Below are 23,069 nucleotides of genomic sequence, written 5' to 3'. Positions count from 1 at the left end.
CTGCTGCTATTCAGAATTTTTCGTATCAAAGAAATGCTCAATATTTCATGGACCATTCAGGATTCGAGCCTATTTACTACATTGGATAACCATCAGCCGTGAGCCGTGGTAGCCCAGTGGATATGACCTCTGCCTCCGATTCCGGAGGGTGTGGGTTCGAATCCGGTCCGGGGCATGCACTTCCAAATTTTCAGTTGTGTGCATTTTATGGAAATAAATATCACGTGTCTCAATCGGTGAAGGAAAACATCGTGAGGAAACCTGCATACCAGAGAATTTATTAATTCTCTGTGTATGTGAAGTCTGCCAATCCGCATTGGGCCAGCGTGGTGGACTATTGGCCTAACCCCTCTCATTCTGAGAGGAGACTCGAGCTCAGCAGTGAGCCGTATATGGGTTGATAACGACGATAACCATCAGGTCAATAAGTTAGAGAAGAATTTAGGAGTAGTTAGGTAATGGTATGAGAAGTGTTAGTGATGTAGCAAGTAGTGGTGGTAGTGTGATGTAGAGAGTAGTAGTTCGGTAAGAGGAAAACAAAGGTTGAACTTTGGAACTTCACTAGAGCCGGCGAAAGGTTTTGGGGCGAATAGGAAGAGGTACGAAAACTGACTACACGGCGCTGTTGTCGTCATAACTTCGTTCCGTTTATTGCAAACTATATTCTTAAACAACTATATCCTTATTCATTTAAAACAGTGTTTTATGTATATCGGTAAATATTATTTTATTATTCTTTTTGATGTATATGTATTTTTATATCAATTGTTTTTTACACATTTATTTCTACCGTTATCTTAAGCTAATACATAATTTATAACTTGTTATTTTATATGTGCTGTGTCGGCAACAACATCTTCTTTGAGCATCTTGGTAATTTGTTTGTTGTAATTTGAAGTTACATATTTGTCTGCGTATAAATATATTTGTTAACTTGAGCATAAGGTGAGCGAAGGAGGACGTCATCGTTGAATCACACAACATTCTTTAGCGATAATCCTGAATGAGTCTTAGCCAAAGACATTTTATACTAGATATTAGCGGACGCCCGCGACTTCGTCCGCGTGAAACTCGATGTAAACTTTCAACTACCCCTATCCTACCCTAATCCCTACCCTACCCCTATCCCACCCGTACCCCTATCGCACCCCTATCCTACCCCTACCCTACCACTTCCCTATCCTACCTTGGAAAATTGTTTTACCAATAGAAAGCTACGTTATTTGCGAGTGTCTTATAAAAAATAGATGTTGACCTATTCTCATAGATACCGGATAAGCACAAAAAATTTCATCAAAATCGGTCAAGCCGTTTCGGAGGAGTATGCCAACGAAAACTGTGACACGAGAATTTTATATATACTACACTAGATATTTGATCGCGTTTGACAACGTTGTCACCTGATGGTCAGATAGATGCGGTCTGGGGTGTATTTAGATTATTGTTTTACTGTATTCTGAGAGGGTATGTTTGCCTTTATGGTGCTTAATAATTTAACTCTTGTTTCATACATTCTGTCTGTGTTTCCTGATTCATTATAATCATAATCATCATCATTATCAGCCGATGGACGTCCACTGCTTACATTGGCCTGTTGCATGGACCTCCAAACACAACACAACACAACTCGCTTGATCTGCGTGATCGAATTAGAAATGAGGAGATCCGCAGACGAACCAAAGTCATTGAAATAGCTCAGTGAGTCACGAAGCTGAATGGCAATGGGCACATAGTTCGAAGAGCCGATGGACGTTGGGGTCCCAAGGTGCTGGAATGGCGACCCCGCCAGTATTGATCGACCCCTCCAATAGGTGGACAGAAGACAATCATAACCATCATTGTCACTATATTTTAGCGGCACGCTACAAGCCCAGAACAACCCCCCTTATGCGAGTAGGAGGTGAGATATGGCCTGGATAAGATATGCCGCTCCAATGCTAGATTGAATAAACGAGTAAAATAAAATCATCCCCACTTTACATGTAAGGGAGGTAACCTAAAAAAAACTATATGTTTCAAGATATTATAATTCGACTTTGTTCACATTTTTAATAGAAAATAATTTATTTATTTTGCTATCACCCGCGAAGAGCCGTCGATCCCATGTGACAATGTCACCCAGGTCCGACAAAATACTCTTGTAAGATTCACCCCGAAACCGGAGCATCCTCAGGAGATGTTGACTCTACAACGTGCAATTGTAAAGTACACATTTTTAATGTACATATCTACTCATGCTAATTTACAGCTTTTTCTGCGCTAAACCGAGGACAGACGGACGAACGGACCGACAGACATAACGAAACTAAAAGGGTTCCTTGTGGACTGCGGAACCCTAAGTACAGTCACTATCGTATGTTAATGATATTGACAGTGATCGACGGCTTAGAGTACTCCCCGAGGCACGGCTGTATGTCCACCAACTTCTCAACTCAGAGCTCAGGATTTTTACTGAAAATTTCTTAGAAGAAAGAAAAGCTGAGTATAGTTATTGTACGACTCAAGCCAGGATTTTAATCCTACCTTACTTACCTTACTTAAATACCTCGTGATCCAAAGCCACATAGGCTTACCACTGGACCCACGATGCAAGTTCCTAATTAATTGTAACTTTTGATGAGCACTCTACATTTTAATATACTATTTTGACGGCCTGCGTGGCGCTGTGGTATGCGCAGTGGATACACAAGACGTACGGACGGACGAAGGTTTGATTCTCGGCTGGGCCGGTTGAGGTTTTCTTAATTGGTCCAGGTCTGGCTGGTACAAAATGTACAAAGATAGATAGTAAACTAGTTTTAAGAGGTTTCAATTTTCATGACAACTTGACACATCGACCGAGATATTTTTAACGGAAATAGGTGAACGCTAGGCTGAGACGCTATAACTGTCTGAGTTATGAATTTATTATACGTTGGCAAATATTTTTAATCTTCAGAATTTAAAGAATACCTAGACTGTTATGCAGGTGATTTCGAAATTGGGTTTGATTGAATAAGAAGTCGGTTAATTATTGTTTTTTGTTTAAGTGAAACCTTTTAGCGGCGTTGAGCCCTTTTTTTGGGACAAAAATTTTAAACTTGCGTCAGTCAGGACACGTGACTGAGCAACAATACGTTCAAACAACGTGAGCTGACGAAAGTTTAAAATTTGTTACCCATTTGTAAGGAATGGATTTCATAACATTTTTAACGTGACAACGTCTTATAATTCGATGGAGCTGCAAACTTGAAAAAACATGACGTCATGCGACGTCCCCTCGGTCTAAGGTTGCCAACTTTTTTTTTTACAAGAAATAAAGTATATTCTGGTCTATGAAGATTATTAAACAGTATTTTAGAAAAACGAACATTTTCTTTTGAAAAATGCAACCATTCCATCAGTATTTTCTTATGACGTTGTCACGTTCAACTATAGTCAGCAAACCGACTTTACAGACTATCGATTTTTTTGGAGTTTACTTCTTATGAGTCGAATTTTCATATATAGCCCCCGGTATTGAAAAAAATATGGACAGTAAAATTCGATGAACGAATGACAGCGTTACATTTTATGCGCAAACAATTCTGCGCACCTTTCACCGTGCGCTGTAGGCGGGCGCGCACTGTGAAACGTGATAGTCTTTGTAATGGGGTCGCCATTTCAGCACCTTGGGACCCCAACGTCCATAGGTACTTAGAGCTATGTGGCCCGTACATTGTGCCACTTCAGCTTCGCGACTCGTTGAGCTATGTCGGTGACTTTGGTTCTTCTACGAATCTCCTCATTTCTGATTCGATCACGCAGAGATACTCCGAGCATAGCTCGTTCCATCGCCGGCTGTGTGACTCTGAGCCTTCTTATGAGGCCCATAGTTAGCAACCAAGTCGTTTTTTATTAATAGTGTATTATGAATGTATCTGTGATCATTCACATTTACATTCATACATTCATATGTATATGTAATGTTTTATTCCATAAGAATTATTGTAAACTGTGATAATTGAAGGAATATAAAAATGTGTAGATATAAATAAGCAAATGCCCCTGATTTTAGTGATCGTGAATTCCACTACAATTGCGAGTATGCACGTTTCATGCTGGGGCGTAGGGTAAAGGGAATTATTGACGCTCCATTTACCCGGCGGGCGCGCTCGCTCCATCACTTCAGGTGCGAAACATGAACGATTATAGAGGTTCACCGATTTCCCGACCTCTGACATATTTCTCTGACAACAAACAACTTCCTACTCGTAGTTCCGATGGGAACAAAATTTTATTACAAGGCTTTTTCTGGAAACTAGCTTTATCGACAGATTTATATCAAGACTAGCGACCTCCCGCGGTTTCATCCGCGTAGTTTTTGCCCTGTTTTCGTGGGAATACGGAAATAAAATATAATGAAATACCCTAAAACATGCGAATAACGTGGTTTTATATTATTTAAGTCAATATCCGTTCAATATATCCAGAGATTACCCATAATCTCACAAAACCCATAATCTATTTATTTGGTTATTAAAAACCCATAATCTCACAAAATTTATATATAAATAACATTAGTAACTACTTAAAGATAATCTAATAGGTACCTGCAACCACAAACTTTACTGTTATGCTGAATAAAATGCTTCGTTATCGTCTTCTTAGCCCTGTCAAATGAACTAAGCGATCAATTTACGAATGTATCAAAAAGCTTAATTAATGAACACACCTTAATTTGGTAATTTCAGACATTGTATCAAAAGTATAATAATCACACATACATAAGGTTCTTTCGTTTCATTCAATGATTGAAACTGTAATGGATATCAAAAATAAATAAATAAACATAAACTATTATAAAAATCATGTTCAGCATTTTGAAAAAGCGTAACAAGAATTGAAAGCTTATAAGATCACAACACGTAACGCGTTTCTTCGCCTTCCGTTTAGTCAGTGTGAGTCTATCTTTAATCCCGGTCGAAGCTTTAATTTTGGCTGAAGAGAAATGAACTGAAGTATACACGTTTTCCCTCTTACTTTCGAGACCCGACCCTCTTTCTTTACTGAAAAAGTGGCCTAATAGTAATTTAACCTTCTCGACACGTTGTTTCATTTATATTTAATACCATCATGATGCTAACGCGAATTAAGTCTAAATATTTTTTTTATTAAAGACTAGCAGACGCCCGCGACTCAACCCGCGTGAAAACACGATATAAAGAGTAGCCTATTTAATGCTCAATATCTTCCTCTACCTTCCAGTAAAAATATGTCATACAGAAGTCTAAATATTCTTTGAGTTTATTATAATAGTAGTGAACTGATATTGGATATCTTAAGCATGACTTAAGAATGCAGCTCTCCGAGAATACCAATAAAGGCGGATTCTGAAAAATCTTAACTCAAAAAAAACAATAAAAATTCCTTTATCAGCAGAAGTTTTCTTTACCTATTTTTAGAATCTCTTAAAATACACAGCCAATAGATGTATATTTTCGCGACTGGTAGTTTTAACGAACCCTTCTTTACTTACAATTTTTAAATTCCTCTAGTCTGATAGGTCGGTAGATACCAAGTGCTCAAAGGTAACCTGAATACCAGAGAATTTTTTTAATCGGCTCAGTGAGTCAAATATGGGTTGATAATCATCATAATCAAAAAATAAAACATTTTTTAGCATAAGGGTCAAAGCGGCCTCGTGCGGATACTCGCCTCTTGTTCTAAGCCAGCACATCGGCACAAGAGGCGGACAGCATTTAAGAATTTGGTTCCGTACGCGCCTGTGCAATGTGCTAACACGTCGACGTCGAAGGTGCAATGTGCTACACAGTCGATAGTCGTCTGTGCAATGTGTTAGCGCGGTCGGTAACGCCGGAGAATATATAACATAGGAAACCCCAACGGAACTTCCACCTCTGTTTACGCCGAGGACCTGGACCCCGAACATCCTACGGGAAAACTTGTATATATACTTCGAAGCCTTAAACACTTCGTTAGCGTGATGTAGGACCTCGAACATTACTGTGAAAACGCATTTTCCATAAATCAGCGCCACCTTGTATCGGCTTTGGAAAACACACATACCAGTTAGTTTTCCAGAACTGATCGGGAGGATATGACCGACACAATTATTGTTAGTAATATTATCAGTGGAACACACTTTTATGATTTGTGTGCCAATATTAATTAATAAATAAATTGTTATTAAAAATAAGAATATAATTCGTAATAAAATTTAATGAATAAAATAAAATATAGAAGATTTAATGTTGTTTAAAGACATAAATATTATCAATGTCAACCTATACCTATTCACTACTGAGCTCGAGTCTCCTCTCTGAATGAGAGGGGTTAGGCCAATAGTCCACCACGCTGGTCCAATTGGCAGACTTCACACTCGCAGAGAATTGAGAAAATTCTCTGGTATGCAGATATCTTCACGATGTTTTTTCTTCACACGTGATATTTAAATTCTTAAAATGCACACAACTGAAAAGTTGGAGGTGCATGCCCCGGACCGGATTCAAACCTACACCCTCCGGAATTGTAGTCAGAGGTCATATCCACTAGGCTGTCACGGCTCTCGACATAAATATACTATGTATTAATTTTATAAAACAACACAAAATTTAAAATCTGTCGGTCGGTGCCGTATCAAGCCGTTTAAATTACAAAATGTCTGTAGTTCTTTCAAAAAAGGCTTTAATTAAAACACGACATAGATTGGTACCGCCTTCAAACTGATCAAAAGGCAGCACATAGGTAGGATGTTATTTTTCGCTTTTTAGTTTAGTGGGTTAATTTTCGTGTTGATAGTCAGTTGAATTTTTTTTTTATTAAAATTTCATTACTCCATTTTTAGTGTAGCATACCTACATAATGTACCTAAACAAAAATTAATAAGCAATTTGCTGAACCGTTATTTTCATAAGATAAGTACCTACGTTCTTTTTCCTTCTTAGGGAAGCGAATGGATGAATTCTGGCATAGACAGGGAGTTGTGGAAGAAGATAAAGGAGGCCATTACCCTTTCAGGGGTATATATAATATTTAAAAAGAATATACTAACTACTATTACTAACATAATTTAAGAAAACTTACTAACAAACTACTTACAATATTTGAAATGTAAATATGGAAAATATGGCTTATTTATTTTATTTATTATTAAGTACCTAGGTTCTACAATCCCAATTTAGAAAATATGTACTACCTTAACTCACATATGAGATTTCACTCCCCCTTTATCCACACGAAATATGAATATTCAAAAAAACATGAAATGTATCAATGAGGAGTTCCCTTAACTGTCCTTCGTCATCAGACCCCTAATGCAGTCACAACCCACATGGGTGGAAAGTTCTCATCAATACAAATTTATCAAGTCTAAACACAAGGTAGATACTGTGAACAGATTAGGAGTACCTTTATCTGTACTTCGTCTTCATCACCAAACCCCTAATGTAGTCACAACTCATCTAGGTGGAAAGTCATCTGTGTTTCGGCTCCATCATCAGATCGACTCCAGACCGTCATGAAATTGTAGTGGCTTAAAATATCTAATGAAAAAAATCAACAAGCGCACTATTGTCTCAACGCTTTTTGAAAGTTACTGATATAAAAAAGCGTAGCTTAAAAGTTAAGTATGTTTTGTAATGTTCTGTGATTCTACCCATACCTTTGGCGGTTTCTATGCGGCATCGTACCGGAACGCCGTACGACGTACCGCCAACTGATTTAAACCACGGCTTATGACTACCCCTAGACCAGACCTGAGCCATTTTGAAAATATAAAATCCTAATCAATCAATGCATTTATTTGCAAATACAAGCGTACAGGTGGAAGGTTGATGTATATTGTACATATGTGTATCTTGACTATTTGACATGCAAATTACTTACTACTTATTGTGTGTTTTTTTTAATCATTTAAAATAATAGTTTAGATATTAGTTAAAATTTACACCTCAACAAATACATCTTTACATCTTTATTAGTAAACATTTTACAAAATTTTATTATCAAACAATTACTCGCAGTGTGAGGATATTCCAAATAATTTTCAATAGTAAAAAAAAAGATAATAAAAATATATCTAAAATAATATAGATGATATCCTGATGACTTAGATATTTATATAAATTATTCTTACAGCAGTTTAAAATCTTCACTTTCCTAATTTCCGTTGGTAACTTATTATAAATTTTATTGATACATTGAAGAAACTATTGTGGTTCAGAGCAGTTTTATTTTGTTCGCATTTGAATTTATCATTGTCACGTTTCATCATTTAAGATGAAGATAATCTGAGCCGAGCTGGGAATCGAACACAAGACCTCTCTGTTGAGACACAGCACTGCCAGCTGCTCCAGAGAGTCATGATTGGTGGTGGCACTTCCCCGACGAGCTCCGCCCCACAAAGCTCTACTACTTACACTTTGGCAGATTAATGATTTCGCGGCTTAATGCGCGTACAAACGCGAACCGCAGATTTGTAATGAACCAACTGAGGTATTTACTCTCAAATTAATCCTTCAGTAATAACTTACCGGTTAAGTCTTTGATCAAAATTGTGTACTCGCGCTAAGACGAGTATCAGCTCGTATTTCTGTCTGTATATTTGTGTGTTTGGATGTTTGTTCATCATTATCAACCCATGTTGGGCTCACTGCTGAGCTCGAGTCTCCTCTCAGAATGAGAAAGGTTAGGCCAATAGTCCACCACGCTGGCTCAATGCGGATTGGCAGACACACGCAGAGAATTAAGAAAATTCTTTGGGATGCAGGTTTCCTCACGATGTTTTCCTTCACTGTTTGAGACACGTGATATTTAAATTCTTCAAAAGCACACATCTGAAAACTTGGAGGTGCATGCCCCGGACCGGATTCGAACCCACACCCTCCGCAATCGGAGGCAGATGTCATATCCACTGGGCTATCATGGCTCTCATCACTTAATCAAATTTTTATCCCGCTCTGCATGTTTAGTCAAATTTTATTTTTTTTGTGGAATAATTGAATGTCTATGTGTAAACTAATAAAAAAAAAATTACGTTCAAAGTCGAGGGTCAGCAATTGTTTCTTTATATTTTAACTGCTACACCTGTAGCTATTTTTGCCCGTATAATATAATACTTCTCGTTATTTACAGCAAACTAAAACGCACCTATTATTAAGTTAATAAGTTATTACATACCTTTTATCGCGGGATTTGAGAACGGGGAACGAATGAAGAAATTCCGAAACGAAAATAAAACCTAACGCCCAAGCCGTGTATTAAGTAACCACATTTGGACGTTTTCGTATCAACTTAGCTGGACAAGTGGTGTGACACTAAGGGTTCGATTCCAGCTCAACGTAAAGACATTTTTTTTATTCTTTTATTTATTACTACATAAATAAAATAAATAAATAATTTAATAAATAATGGTATGCAGTAGCTTTACCGCGGCAGTCCACGAGTGCCACACGCATTTTTTTAAATATGTTTTTTTAACTCGATTCCTCGATGTGTTCCCGAGATAAAGGTCGAGGTAAATACAGACAGATGGTCAACAAAGCCATTCTATAAGGGTTCTGTTTTTTCAAATTGAGGTACGGAGCCCCAATAAAATACTTCAGGGTTTTAGGTACATGCTGACGAAGTGATTTTTCTCCAAGATTAACTTCAAGAGCCAATTGCGCGAAAAAATAATTTTAAAGATTTCAGATGAGAAGAATATAGTTTTATGTTTTTGTGAATATAGTTTTATGAATCACAAATATTCGAGTCTTTTAACAAAATGCACCTGGCAAAAGCTTTACTCAGGATGTTTGGAAGTCCGTACAAAAGGCCCATGTCCTACAGTAGACGTCCATCGGCTGATATGATGATGATGATGATATCAGCCGATGGCCGTCCTTACTTAATATTCATAGAAGATAAGTTTTGTACCTTTTTTTCTTCTTGTTTTGTCGAGAGTTCCTTATAAAATATAAACAACACACGAAACGTCGGGCGGTTATTTCAAACAAAGTTACTTGCGCGTATTGTAAAGTTAATGTTATAAAGAGTGAAGGAACTTTTCCCATTACTCGCTCGACCAAGCACCGGCTGTATCAACGCTGACTGTCAGAAAATATTCACCAAATTTCGATTCGAAGCGCAAACAACGAATGACGAAACAATCAAAACATCACTGTAGGTGGCCCGTTGTATCCTAAAGTATGTAGTCTCTAAACAAGTGACCGACCATAGCTCCGACTTTGGGTCCAACCCAAAAACCTAATCTTAGACCACAACAATGAAGTTTGAAACTTTAATAAAGCTTCGTATACGCATGTGGATAGAATATTAAATCTATTCACACGCTTGCAATAAACACAAAACACTACCGCGAAGTGAAATCTTATTGCTGTCAACCTTTAAAGTAATGATAGAGAAGTTCGTAGCCCGAAGTTCCCCATATCGGAAGCGCGATGCATTATTATTACTAACAAAGTTGGAATGCGTGGAGCCGAAGTCAGTCCTGTCTGTAGAGGCTTTACGAACCCTAGCGGTGTAAAAGCTCGGCGACGTTGCCGCTCCGCTCCCGCCACTGCCTCCGAAGTCCGGACTGCCGAGCGGCGCCGAAAGTTTCCGACGACGGCCGTCGAGGCTCTCCTAGTCGCTGAGCAGTCAGTGGTCACAGCCGCTCAGCCGCTCAGCCGCTCAGCGAACGGCGACAGCGACAGCCACAGCCACAGCGAGTCAGCGCTCGGCGCTCACACCGCGCAGTGCCCTCCGCCGACGACCGCGTGCCTCAGCCCGCCGCCGCGCCAAACTTACAAACTCACTTTCCGAAACCTGTTCCCGACAACAAAAAAAATCTATTACGAAACAAGATTCACTACTGATCTCCCCGAAGGTCTGTGACGGTGCGCGCTCGGACCTTGAAACTGTTAACGTGCTCGTGAAAAACTTTGGACTTTGAAACTTTTTTAAAAGTTTTCGACGTCCGCAAACTCTGGTCACGGTTGAACGACGTTCCCGATAAACCGGTAAGTTAAATTTAAAAGTTAAATGATTATGAAAAAATGCCGAAAGTCAAACTTTTGAATGAAACCTTTAAAAGACCTATGAGTGGGTCGATCGGTCTGCCCGGAATGTTTGTGTACATATTCGTCGGTTTCCACAGAGTCTACGATCACCTATTAGCCAATCAACAAAGGCTCGGTTTATAAACGTTTTCTTTCAAGGAACTGGGCCCGCTCCATTGTCTCATAAAGCGCACTTATTGTCTGTTTACGAGGTTGGTTTCTCGTTGCATATTACCGTTTACCGCGTGGTGAGAAGACTAATTACGCGCTCGACAAACTTCATTCGTTACTTTATTCCGAGTGCAATGTCGTATAAATAAGTTCCACAAGTTCGTAGAACTACTTATGTTATTTTAAGTTTTTCTTGAAATAAATTTTCGAATGCGCTTGAAAAACTTTTGTAGGTTACATGTTGCGTTTGCTCGTAAAATAATCCGTGGTCAAACTTTTGTTCAAAAATGTATGGAGAGTTCGTCAGATTCATAATCACATACTTTAGAGCTAACCTTTAGGCAAACAAGCAAGGTGCCTATACATTACTTACTATTTTATGTAGGTATATGTTTTTAAGCCATCACCGTTTTAGATCAAACATAACAAAATTTAGTCATCAGTATAAAAACAATACTCCCCTACCGGTTTTGGATTGTATATACCCAAAAAATAGTGCATCATTATATAGTAACGGTCGCCCGCAACTCCGTCTGCAAGAAAATCGATTGAAAGCCTCCGTAGCGCAGTGGTAAGCGCGGTGGATTTACAAATCGGAGGCCCTGGGTTCGAACCCCGGCTAAGTCGATTGAGATTTTCTTAATTGGTCCAGGTCTGGCTGGCGGGAGGCTTCGGCCGTGGCTATTTACCACCACCCTACCGGCAATGACGTACCGCCATGCGATTTAGCGTTCCGTTACAATGTCGTGTAGAAACCGAAAAGGGTGTGGATTTTCATCCTCCTCCTAACAAGTTAGCCCGTCCATCTTAGACTGCATCAATACTTACCATCAGGTGAGATTGTAGTGAAGAGCTAACTTGTAAATTTCCACTAAGTATGTATCTTTCCATTCCCAAGCGATAGGATTTCGATGAAAGCTCTCAAGCGGCTTAACTTTTTCAACAAGAATTATCATAGGTACTTCAATCACAATACACTAAATGATGACAAATTATATACCAAAATCTTCCTCACTAATCACACTATAAGTGAAAACCGTATAAAATTCGTATGGGGCAGGGTAGGGTAGGGGTAGTTGAAAGTTTACACCGAGTTTCACGCAGACGAAGTAACGGGCGTCCGCTAGTCTATTTATGTATCTATATATTCCCTTGGTCACGCCATCACGCGTGAACGGCTGGATGCCGGCGGCACAAATTTTTTGATGTATTTGTTATTGTCAGGAGAAGGTTCTTAAGACAGAAAAAAAAATAAAAAATTAAGGGGATAGGGTAGGGGTGTAATTTTTTTTTATATTTGTGACTAGAAAGAACAAAGGACTTTCATACAAAGTATATTTACCCTCCGAATTAAAACAATAATGACTACAGAAACACTGAACGATCTGGGTGATATTTAGCCCAGAAATAAAGAGATTTAGGCCCGGGAAAGGATATAAGCTACTTTTTATCCCGATATTCGCATGGGAACGAGATGTATGGTAAATGGCGTAGCACGGTTAACATGTAGGAAATACAAAATTCCGATATAAATGTCGAATGAGTGTTACTTCGCCTATACCTCGTGATGAGTGATGATGTTGAGTCAGTCAGTGCCATTTCGATTAGACTTACGCTTTAACGCCCATTGTCATAGATACTTGAATACCGTTGAAAATCTTATAAAATACCTTTGTTTTTTATTGAGTAAGGACTTAACCTAACTTATCCTAATAATTATACAAATCTTGCTCCCGTGACGAGAATACTGGCTGCATTTTATATGCATACCTTATTTTAATTTTTACCTAATTGCATTACAAAAACAAAAAGGTTTTATGCCTTACTTCCGGAAACAATGGAACAAAGAAACGAACGCAGCTGAGCTTAAGGTGCCCTTACACGAGCAATAAGAATCTCTCCATACTGGGCAATATTGTTCATTATGACATCATGGACACTGCCTCGTTGGACCAGTGGTTAGCCTATGTGGCTTCAGATCTCAAGGGTGGTAGTAACTGAGGTTTTCTTTCTTCTAAGATGTTTTCAGTTCAATTCTAAGCCCGGAGTCGGGAAGTTTTTTTTTCATTATAATTTATAAGTTAGCCCTTGACTAAAATCTCACCACGACCGGAACCAATTAATAAATCCTCAATCGGCCCTGCCAAGATCGAACCCAAGACCTCCGTATTGTAACTGCTGGCTGTATATAAATTGAAGCTAAGTGTCTGACGACAGCAAACATTATTTCTCACGACATCTTGAAGTACATATTATTTGTTACTGTGTGATTAATAAATAATTTTTATTTTATTTTATTTTATATTAAACACTAATATATTTGAACAATAAGCTAGTTGGCACTTTTTTAAAAAGGGTCATAAATTGTTCATTATTGTTCTACTAGATTGAAATTAAATTCAAAAAACTTTTCTAAAACAAGCTTATTTTTCTACACTCTAAAAAGAAGAAAATAATTTTCAATTTCTTTTTTACCTATCAGTAATTAAAAAGAAATTGAAAATATAATAAAGTTACCAGATCAATTTACATAATTAAATTGGTACTAGTTTATTTTCAAATTGCGCGACAAACTTTTAATATCAAATAAATTGTGTATAATAAGGATATAAGTTGATAGTTATAATTAATATAAAATAAAAAAGAAAATAAATATTTTCTTCTTATTAAAAGAAAATAATTATATTAGCTTTTATTTAATTTGAGTTTAAATAAAAGCTTATTTAAAAAAAGTTTTTTGATTTTAATAATTTTTTATTTTTTAGTTATTGCTGGCTAGGTCTCTGAGTCTGTTCATATTTTCAATTTACTCCTATTAAGTCCTTTTACTTGATACCCATATTATAGAAATGCATTAAAAATAACTATTCCGCCATCTTGGGTGGTCCGCCATATTGGATTTAGAATGACGTGATATAACATATCGTATATTGTCATCCAAACTTAACGTGTATACAAAATTTTAGCTTAATCGGTTGAAGATATCTACTTCAAAATTGAGTTCAAATTATTCACCGTAATATACATACATACATTGCAAGTAAAATAAAAGCATTTAAATAAATATCGTATTTTTTTCGAGACATGACATGAAAATACGAGCCAAAACGCTATCGCCCGTGGTGGTCTATATTTTATCTGTTTCATGACGTTACCTAACCCCATAAACACTAAATTAGTGTTTAACAAACTGAGTAGTTATTAATTAGTTTGCCGATTATTCCTTTATAACATCTTGACGTCACAAAATGGATACCAGCATTTGTGACGCTTGGTAAAATTAAAAAAAAATTAAGTTAAAAGTTAACTTTTAATTAATTTTTTTTTAATTATACCAATTTTACCAAAGTTAACTTTTATTAAATTGTATCCACATATTTCGGATTCAATTTATTATGAGTCAACTCCCTATTGAGGGCATTGGACCATTGAAACTCCAGAACTGCCTACCGTACTCAGTACGTAAGATAAGTAACTTATGAGCTGACATACTTTTAGCAAGTTCTGGTTATCACAGAGTCTTGGTTCGAAAGGACAACAAGATAACAACTGTAGGACATGACTAAAACCTTTGTGGATTGTCCCTTGCACTAGGTGATGCAATGTGATTCATTCTGCATGATACATTGCCAGGTGCGGCGGTATATTCAAATTCAAAACTATTTATATGCAAGTAGACCAATAGATGTTTCAGAGATTTTGTTTTGTGTGCTATTAATGTATTTCAGTAACTAGTAGTTGTGACTCGCGGGTTTGAACATGGTGAAAAAGCAAAAAATATTTTTCGCTTAAATAGCGAGAAGAAAATATTTAAGGACGCCCGCGACTTCGTCTGCGTGGAATTCAGTTTTTCACAAATCCCACGGGAATCATGGCTTTTTCCGGGATGTAAAGTAGCCTATGTGGTAATCAATTTCCATTCCAAATTTTAGGCAAGTCGCTTCTGTAGCCGCAGCGTAAAAGAGGAACAAACATACTTACACACTTACACACAAACTTTCGCCTTTATAATATTTGTGAAGTAGGAGGAGGCGTTGCCTAAAAGACTTCAGACAACCAACCAGTAACCAGACGCATCACCTCACTCACTCTGTGAACTTTTTCACTTATCCTTATCAACCATTTTGCTTGACTTCTACCAAAATTAGCACTTTAATCTATAAAAGGATCTTTCGCGCTAGGCAGGCGGATTGGTGGATCTTTAAAAACAAGTTGCATGACCATTTTAAACTCCATAATAATTAAATTATCTCTATTATTAGTAAGATTTAGTTAAATGTTAATGTTTTTTCCTAATATTTTTTTCTTTTTGTTTTGTATAATCTACCTACCTAGTAAATTAATTTAATAATTGTATTTAATTAAGTTAAGTTTTCTTCTTTAAGCTATTGTTTTAAAATTGTATACTATTTTATTAATTTTAAATTAGGTAATAATTAATTTTGACATTTAATCCTTCCTATAAATTTGACATATTATAATTAGTTAAGTGTTGACATATAATTATATAAATGTTATGTGCGCCTATTGTTTATATGCATATCAGAATTCTTTAATATGTGTTATTTTATGTTTTAACGTTTAATATGTGTATTGTTGGCGTGCTTTATATAAATAATAAAAAAAAAAAAATTAAAGAAATTGGTCATCGCAAGGTAGATTATTTTTATTGTTTCGCTAATAAATTAGCTGACAATTTAGAAACTGCTATTTAGAAAAATCTCAAATTAAAACATCGACCAACACTGCGTATTCCGGCGCAGGGTCGTCATTGTAAGACCTAGGTCTTTTAGTTTAGGAGTACCTGCTTACAATGGGTGAATTAGTGAATTCGCTGAGGTTTAAGCTACGAATACAGCCATTCAAATAGCTAATTGGCAACTTGAAATGCAAAGCTTAGAACAGCTAATGGACGGAACAGATTGCAAAGCAAGATTCTATTCCTAACTTTGAAATCGATTGAGGTTGCAACTTTACAATACATACCAATGCTTTACAATACATACCAACTATCAAGTTGTATACTTAGAACTAAATCTCCAAACTTTACTTATTTTAAACCAACTTCAAAAAGGAGGAGGTTCTCAATTTGATCGGTATTTTTTTTAATGTATGTACACCGATTACTCGAAGACGTCTGAACCGATTTAAATTTTTTTTGTATACTTCCCATTTAGTCCCATTGCCATCGTGTCAAGATCAGATGATGGAATCCTGGATTGAGGGGAACTTTAAAAAATATTTTTTTTTTTAAATAAATATTTTAAAGCAGTATATTTCAACGAAGGTTTGGAATCGATCTGATGATGAAGCCAAAATACAGATGAGGGAACTCCTTAAAGATTTACATAAATTAGGTTCATTGTGTTTGGACTTCATTAATTTGTATTGATGAGAACTTTCCACCTAGAAAGGTTGTGTCTGTCATTAGGGGTCTGGTGATGAAGACCAAGGACAATTAAGGGAACTCCTTAACGGTTTACGGTAGCTACCTTGTGTTTGGGCTTAATTAATTTGTATTCTTGAGAATTTTTTATTTGTTTTTATCTGTATTTTTAGGATTCAGTTGGGTAATTTAATAAAAATTAACGACATTAACGACATATAAATAATTTATTTACACACACATGTATTTTGTAATAAGTTTAAACAAAATCAAAGATATATCACTACACTATCCTAGTAACAAATTCTTAAACTCAAAATGCACAGAGTTTCGACCTGACTTGTTGACCTTATGAAAATATTGTGCAGAATGAAGTGCGCAATGACTTATACAGGCTTGCTGGCCTGTACCGCCATTTTATCCCTACTTTTATGATGTCATCTTAGAATTCTCCTAACAGTATGATATTCTTACAGGGCTTGAATTAACGCGGACTGACGGATACAAATAGTCAACTGACGTTTCAAAAGTGCTTGTAAACTTAGCCTACTTGAAATAAATGAATTTTGATTTTGATTTTATAATTTAGGGGCAGTTTACTAAAAAACTGATCTCGTACTGACTGAAGACTGTGATAGTCTACAGTTTTTTTCACGGACTAAGTCGCGTGTGTCCACTAGCTACGGGACGAACGGACGAACACTTTCGTTTTGTGTGAAAGAATTAGATTGAGAATCGAAATCGACTGACCAACTTCGAGTCCGAGTTTGACGGCCTCGAACGCCACGACGTGGCGCAGTGGTATGCGCGGTGGATTTACAAAACGGAGGTCCTGGGTTCGATCTCCGGCTGGGCAGATTGAGATTTTCTTAATTGGTCCTGGTCTGGCTGATGGGAGGCTTCGGCCGTGGCTAGTTACCACCCTAGCGGCAAAGACGTACCGCCAAGCGATTTAGCGTTCCGGTATGATGTCGTGTAGAAACCGAAAGGAGTGTGGATTTTCATCCTCCTCCTAACAAGTTAGCCCGTTTCCATCTTAGACTGCATCATCACTTACCATCAGGTGAGATTGTAGTCAAGGGCTAACTTGTAAAGAATAAAAAAAAAAGAGTCCGACTTAGGTCATGTGTGAAACTATGTCACGGACCACGACTAGTAAATAGATACTCCCGAGGGATTCGGACTGAATTATATGATGTTTGTTGTAACGAAGATAATCTAGAATTTAGAAAGCGGGATAACGAATCAAAACATTTTTTTATAAAAACGACATTTTTCTTGTATTCTTGCACTATTTAGCTCCTTTTAAACATCAAATAAATCATTATTTATAAAATTGGTAATTTAATCCGTAATGTTTAACAAAAATATTATATAAATACAGATATTTTGGATATTAATTACAGCAGCTACAGCATTGCAAAAACTGATTAAGATAGAAATAATTAATTATTTAATAAATAAGTATAAGTATATTTATATTTTTTTTAACTTATTTAATAAATAAGTTAAAAAAATATAACTTGTTCACCCCCAGGTATTTTTACGTTTGAGACACGTGATATTTAATTTCTCAGAATGCACGCAACTGAAAAGTTGGAGGTGCATGCCCCGGACCGGATTCTCCCTCTGGAATCGGAGGCAGAAGTCATATCCACTGGGATATCACGGCTCCACGGACATACATACATACCCACATACATAAATACGATTAAAAAACATTACCCTCCTTCCGACACAGTCGGGTAAAAAATATTACAATCTCAGAGCCAGCTTTTTATTTATTTCTTGAAATTTTCAATAAAAATTGTTAGCCCCTTATAGGGAAGTTGGCGGCGTTACCCCGTGCCTCGTAGAGTACGTAAAGTCGCCTACCCAGTTATTATTATTAACGTGAAAGTGAACGTCAAAGAATTGAACATTACCATACGCAGTCCGCCCCCGCATTGGTGCAGTAGGTGTAAGCTCCACATCCCCCGCCCTATCGATGACAGAGATCTGCCCACGTTGTGAGCTGTTTAAAATAGGAAAGAAATAAATAATATATCTTAATTGCTACATTATGCCACACATCGTAAATATACCAGAATAATACCCTGTTAAGTATAAGCCCCAATCTTAAAACTTATAACTAGTAAAGAAAATTTGTATAAAAAAAAATTTATTTCAAAATTCAACAGACTCCCAACACAAATGTGCCTCCCTACCCACTAAAGTGAAAAGCAAAAAATAACATCGTATGTCCTATCTTTTAATCAGTTCGAAGGCGGTGCGAATATAGTGTCGTGTTTTAATAAAAGCCGTTTTAGAAAGAACGGCAGCAATTTTGTAATCTAAAATCATCACTGGCTTGGTACCGCCTTCAAACTGATCAGAAGGTAGAATTACTTATTATTTTTCGCTTTTTAGTTTAGTGGGTAGGTTAATTTATGTGTTGAAATTCGGTTGAATTTGTTTAATAAAAATTTTTAATTTTTAATGTTAGCAACAAAAATTAATAAGCAAATAGCTGAAACGTTGTTTTCTTATGATTAGTACCTAAGTCCTACGATACCAATTTTGAAAATACTATACCTTAACTTTTATTATACAAAATTTGACTCGACCTTTATCGAGTCCAAACACAAGGTAGCTATTGTGAACCGTTAAGGAGTTCCCTTAAAGTCTTCATCTTCATCACCATATTCCTAATACAGTCACAACCCATCTAAGTGGAAAATTCCCATCAAGCCCAAACAAAAGTTAATCGTTGCCGAGATCCATCGTCTGTGTTTCGGCAACATCATCAGACCAACTCCAGACCTTCATAGAATTGTAGTGGTTTAAAATACCTAAAAAAAATTACAATCGCACTAGCCATCTCTACGATTTTTGAAAGATCTCTTCGAGACCTACAGGATGCCATCATTAGATCCTGATATGAAAAAAATGGTACCACACTGGAAGTATACCCTTCCAAACAAAAAAATATTTTTTAAAATCGGTCCACAAATGACGGAAATATCGCTGGACATACATAAAAGAAAAATAAAATACATACAGCCGAACGTAGAACCTCCTTTTCGGTTAAAAATATAATATGTGAATTAACGTACGTTTCAAACTGCGTAACCTAGTATAATCGAACTCCGCAATCTAGGACCATGATCTGTTGCTGACACTTTGGTTGGAACTCGCCATTTCTATTTATATCATTACTAATTAAGAAGGGATGGATATATTGGGAACTTAGCAACTGTAGGTACAGAATGTTGGTATCTCAAGTTCAGACTCAAGTACGTCAACTTTAATTAGTTAGAAGCACCCAAGGCGTCATTCGCCAGGTTTGGAATTTCGGATATGAATCTCGTGTTATGAAATTGTTGGAGCTTTGATGTGGCCTTGTTGCGAATGTGCAAATTGCGCTGGTATTGTAACTTCGACTCAAGTTGGCAACACAGATGTACAGCCCTCATTCCGTTCAGCCTTATTGTCCAGTGGTAAACCTGTGGCGGCTATTTGATCTTATGTAATTTTGATTCTAATTGGTATCTTAGATTAAAATCAGCTTTTTATACCATTAGTTAAACAAGGGAAACATTTATGAAGCTGCTGTCCGACTATTGTTGGTGTACAATAATTGACTATAATAAACTATTATGTCTCCAGAGTCATAACAACAAACCGATTGACGCCTAATTCACAAAAATCGGTTGAATAACTTACAGTGGAATTAATAGACGTTGTAGAGGCACCCCAGGAGATCATTCACCCGCTGGGTGTCAAATTTTCAAACAAATAGAGGTTTAATTTGACACTCAGTGGATGAATGATCCCCTGGGGGTGCCCCTACAACGTTTATGAATTCCACTGTTAGGCGCCACGGATTAAATACAAACATAAATATTTCTTTGCTAATAAAAAGATAACTCTTCTATTTAGCTTCATATGGTAAAAATAAGAAATGGTAACTGAAGCAATTGTTTTAAATTATTGTTCAGGTAAATTACCGAAGCGATTTCTTTTGGCGTTTTCCTTGTTTGGAGGGACATGGCCTGAATTCAAAATCGAGAAGTTTTATCAAGTCACTGAAGTACGGGGGTACATGTGCGGTAAAATGTGAAAGGAAATAAAGAAAAGGTATTTCCGTAGAAAGATTGTGCCGCAAATATATAGTATTAGAAAATCCTAATGCGATTACTGGTGCTACAACTCTCTAGAATGTGTGATTTTTTTTGATTACCAAAAATATATTGATATCAGCATTTTGCATTTATATAAGTGTGATGAAAATGATATTGAATAAATAGTGCCTATCGTCTAACTATATGCCCATCTCTGCGATATTTAAGTATGATATTTAAGTTCTCTGTCTTAAGTTCGTAATGTTTTGGTTGTCAACAGAGAAGTCCTAAGTTCGATTCCCGGCTCAGACCAGTTTCGTCATCAACCCATATTCGGCTCACTGTTGAGCTCGAGTCTCCTCTCAGAATGAGAGGGGTAAGGCCAATAGTCCACCACGCTGGCCCAATGCGAATTGGCAGACTTCACACACGCAGAGAATTAAGATAATTCTCTGGTATGCAGGTTTCCTCACGATGTTTTCCTTCACCGATTGAGACACGTGATATTTAATTTCTTAAAATACACACATTCACATAACAGAAAAGTTGGAGGTGCATGCCCCGGACCGGATTCGACCCTCCGGAATCGGAGGCAGAGGTCATATCCACTGGGCTATCACGGCTATCAGACCAGTTTAGCAGATAGTATTAATTCGTCGGATTTTTTTTAATGTATGTTTAACTATTACTCGAAGACGTCTGAACCGATTTGAAAAAATATTTTTTCGTCTGAGAGTATGCTTTCCAGTTGGTCCCTAGTCCCATAGTAATCATGTTAGGATCTGATGATGGAATCCTGGAGAAATCGAGGGGAACTTTCAAAAATCGTAAAGGCTTAAAAAGGCGCTAAAAATTATATTTTTCCCATTAACCACTTTAAAGCACCTTCATAATGTTGTAGGTCTGGAGTCAATCTGCTGCTGGAATCGCAACACACACGAGGGAACTCTTTAACGGTTTACAACTGTGTTTGGACTTGATTAATTTGTGTCGACAAGAACTTTCCACAAGAGATGAGTTGTGACTGTTATTAGAGATCTGATGATGGAGACGAGGGATAATTAAGGGAACTCCTCAACGGTGTACAGTAGCTACCTTGTGTTTGGGTTTCATAAATTTATATCGATAAGAACTTTACATCTAGATGGGTCAACAGTAACAAAGTATATTTTGAATCTTCATATTACGTAGGGGTGAATAGGGAGTGATGTATGCGAGTAAAGGTTAAAGTAGTAGTTTTAAAATTGGTTTGGCTGATTGTATCGATTTACAAATCATAAGATAATAACGTCGTAGTTTAATTACTTATAATCAAAATGTTTAATTTCTTACACTTACAGCATGGTATCACTAAAAATGGAAAATAAAAAATTTTAATAAAAAAATACAACCGACTTCAAAATTATAAAAATGTTTTTACTAAACTAAAAAGCGAAAAATAACACCGTATGTGCTACCTTCTCAGTTTACTCAGTGCGATCAGTTTGAAGGCGGTACCTTTAACCTTTACTATAATATAATTTTGAAGTCGGTTGTATTTTTTTATTATTTTTTTTTATTTTTGCGCTTGGCGATACGTCTTTGTCGGTAAGGTAACTCGTCACGGCCATTGCTTACACCAGACATCAAAAAATTTAGGAAATATAAAATCGCAAATTGACTGGAGCTGAGAATCGAACTCACGACATCTCTTTCGAGATCCACAGCATTACCAACTGCACCAGAGAGTTCGTCAAAATGTACGTGTGGGTAAATAAAACGTGATTCTTTCAAGTGATAGCATCGTTACATAACATGTGAGATCGCTGTCAAGGACTGACCTAACATTGAAAAAAGGTAATGTTATTATGACTCCAATATACACCGGACTCCATCATAGTTAGCAAGTTAACTTCGAAGATCCAACTCTTCTATTTGATTTTCAAGTTCTCAATAAAGTTTGGACAGCCCATCGCTATTTGTGCAGACAAATTGATTAAGGCCAAGTTAATGATGCAAAGGAGTTGGGCTCCGTCTGAACGTCTCGAATTTATTACGAAAGAGCTTCCTCGACAATTTAATAAAGGCTTTTACTGAGCAACTTTACCTGCATGGCGCTATCACCCTTTGTATTTAAAAAAAAGTGCTACTACGTTCTATTATCGAACTCTCGTGTGATTATGCATTTGGAATTCACGGCGGGAGAATTTTAGACTTCAATGATACTCTATGAGATAAACGAGTAAAAAAAACTTCCCCACTTTACATGTAGGGAAGTTACCCTAAAAAAAATTCAACATTTTATTTTATGACTTTGTTCACAGTTTTATAATTGACATACTCATGCTAATTTACAGTAGTCTAGTAGTAATAGTCTCTGCGCTAAGCCGCAGACAGACGGTCGTACAG

At 36.8% G+C, this 23,069-nt stretch overlaps 1 protein-coding gene across 1 annotated transcript in view; it reads left to right on the top strand.

Annotated features, from left to right (window-relative positions):
• Positions 1–10,669: 10,669 nt before the first annotated feature.
• Positions 10,670–23,069, top strand: part of LOC112049728 (carboxyl-terminal PDZ ligand of neuronal nitric oxide synthase protein) — a 156,153-nt gene continuing 143,753 nt past the window's right edge. Inside the window, exon 1 of the mRNA XM_052890616.1 lies at positions 10,670–10,982. The gene's annotated coding sequence lies outside the window, so the exon portion shown is untranslated. The remainder of the gene's footprint in view (positions 10,983–23,069) is intronic.

This window comes from Bicyclus anynana, chromosome Z, assembly GCF_947172395.1.
Source record: "Bicyclus anynana chromosome Z, ilBicAnyn1.1, whole genome shotgun sequence".
NCBI lineage: Eukaryota > Metazoa > Arthropoda > Insecta > Lepidoptera > Nymphalidae > Bicyclus > Bicyclus anynana.
The sequence above is the reverse complement of the archived record's forward strand: the minus strand, read 5'-3'. Positions and strand labels throughout refer to the sequence as shown.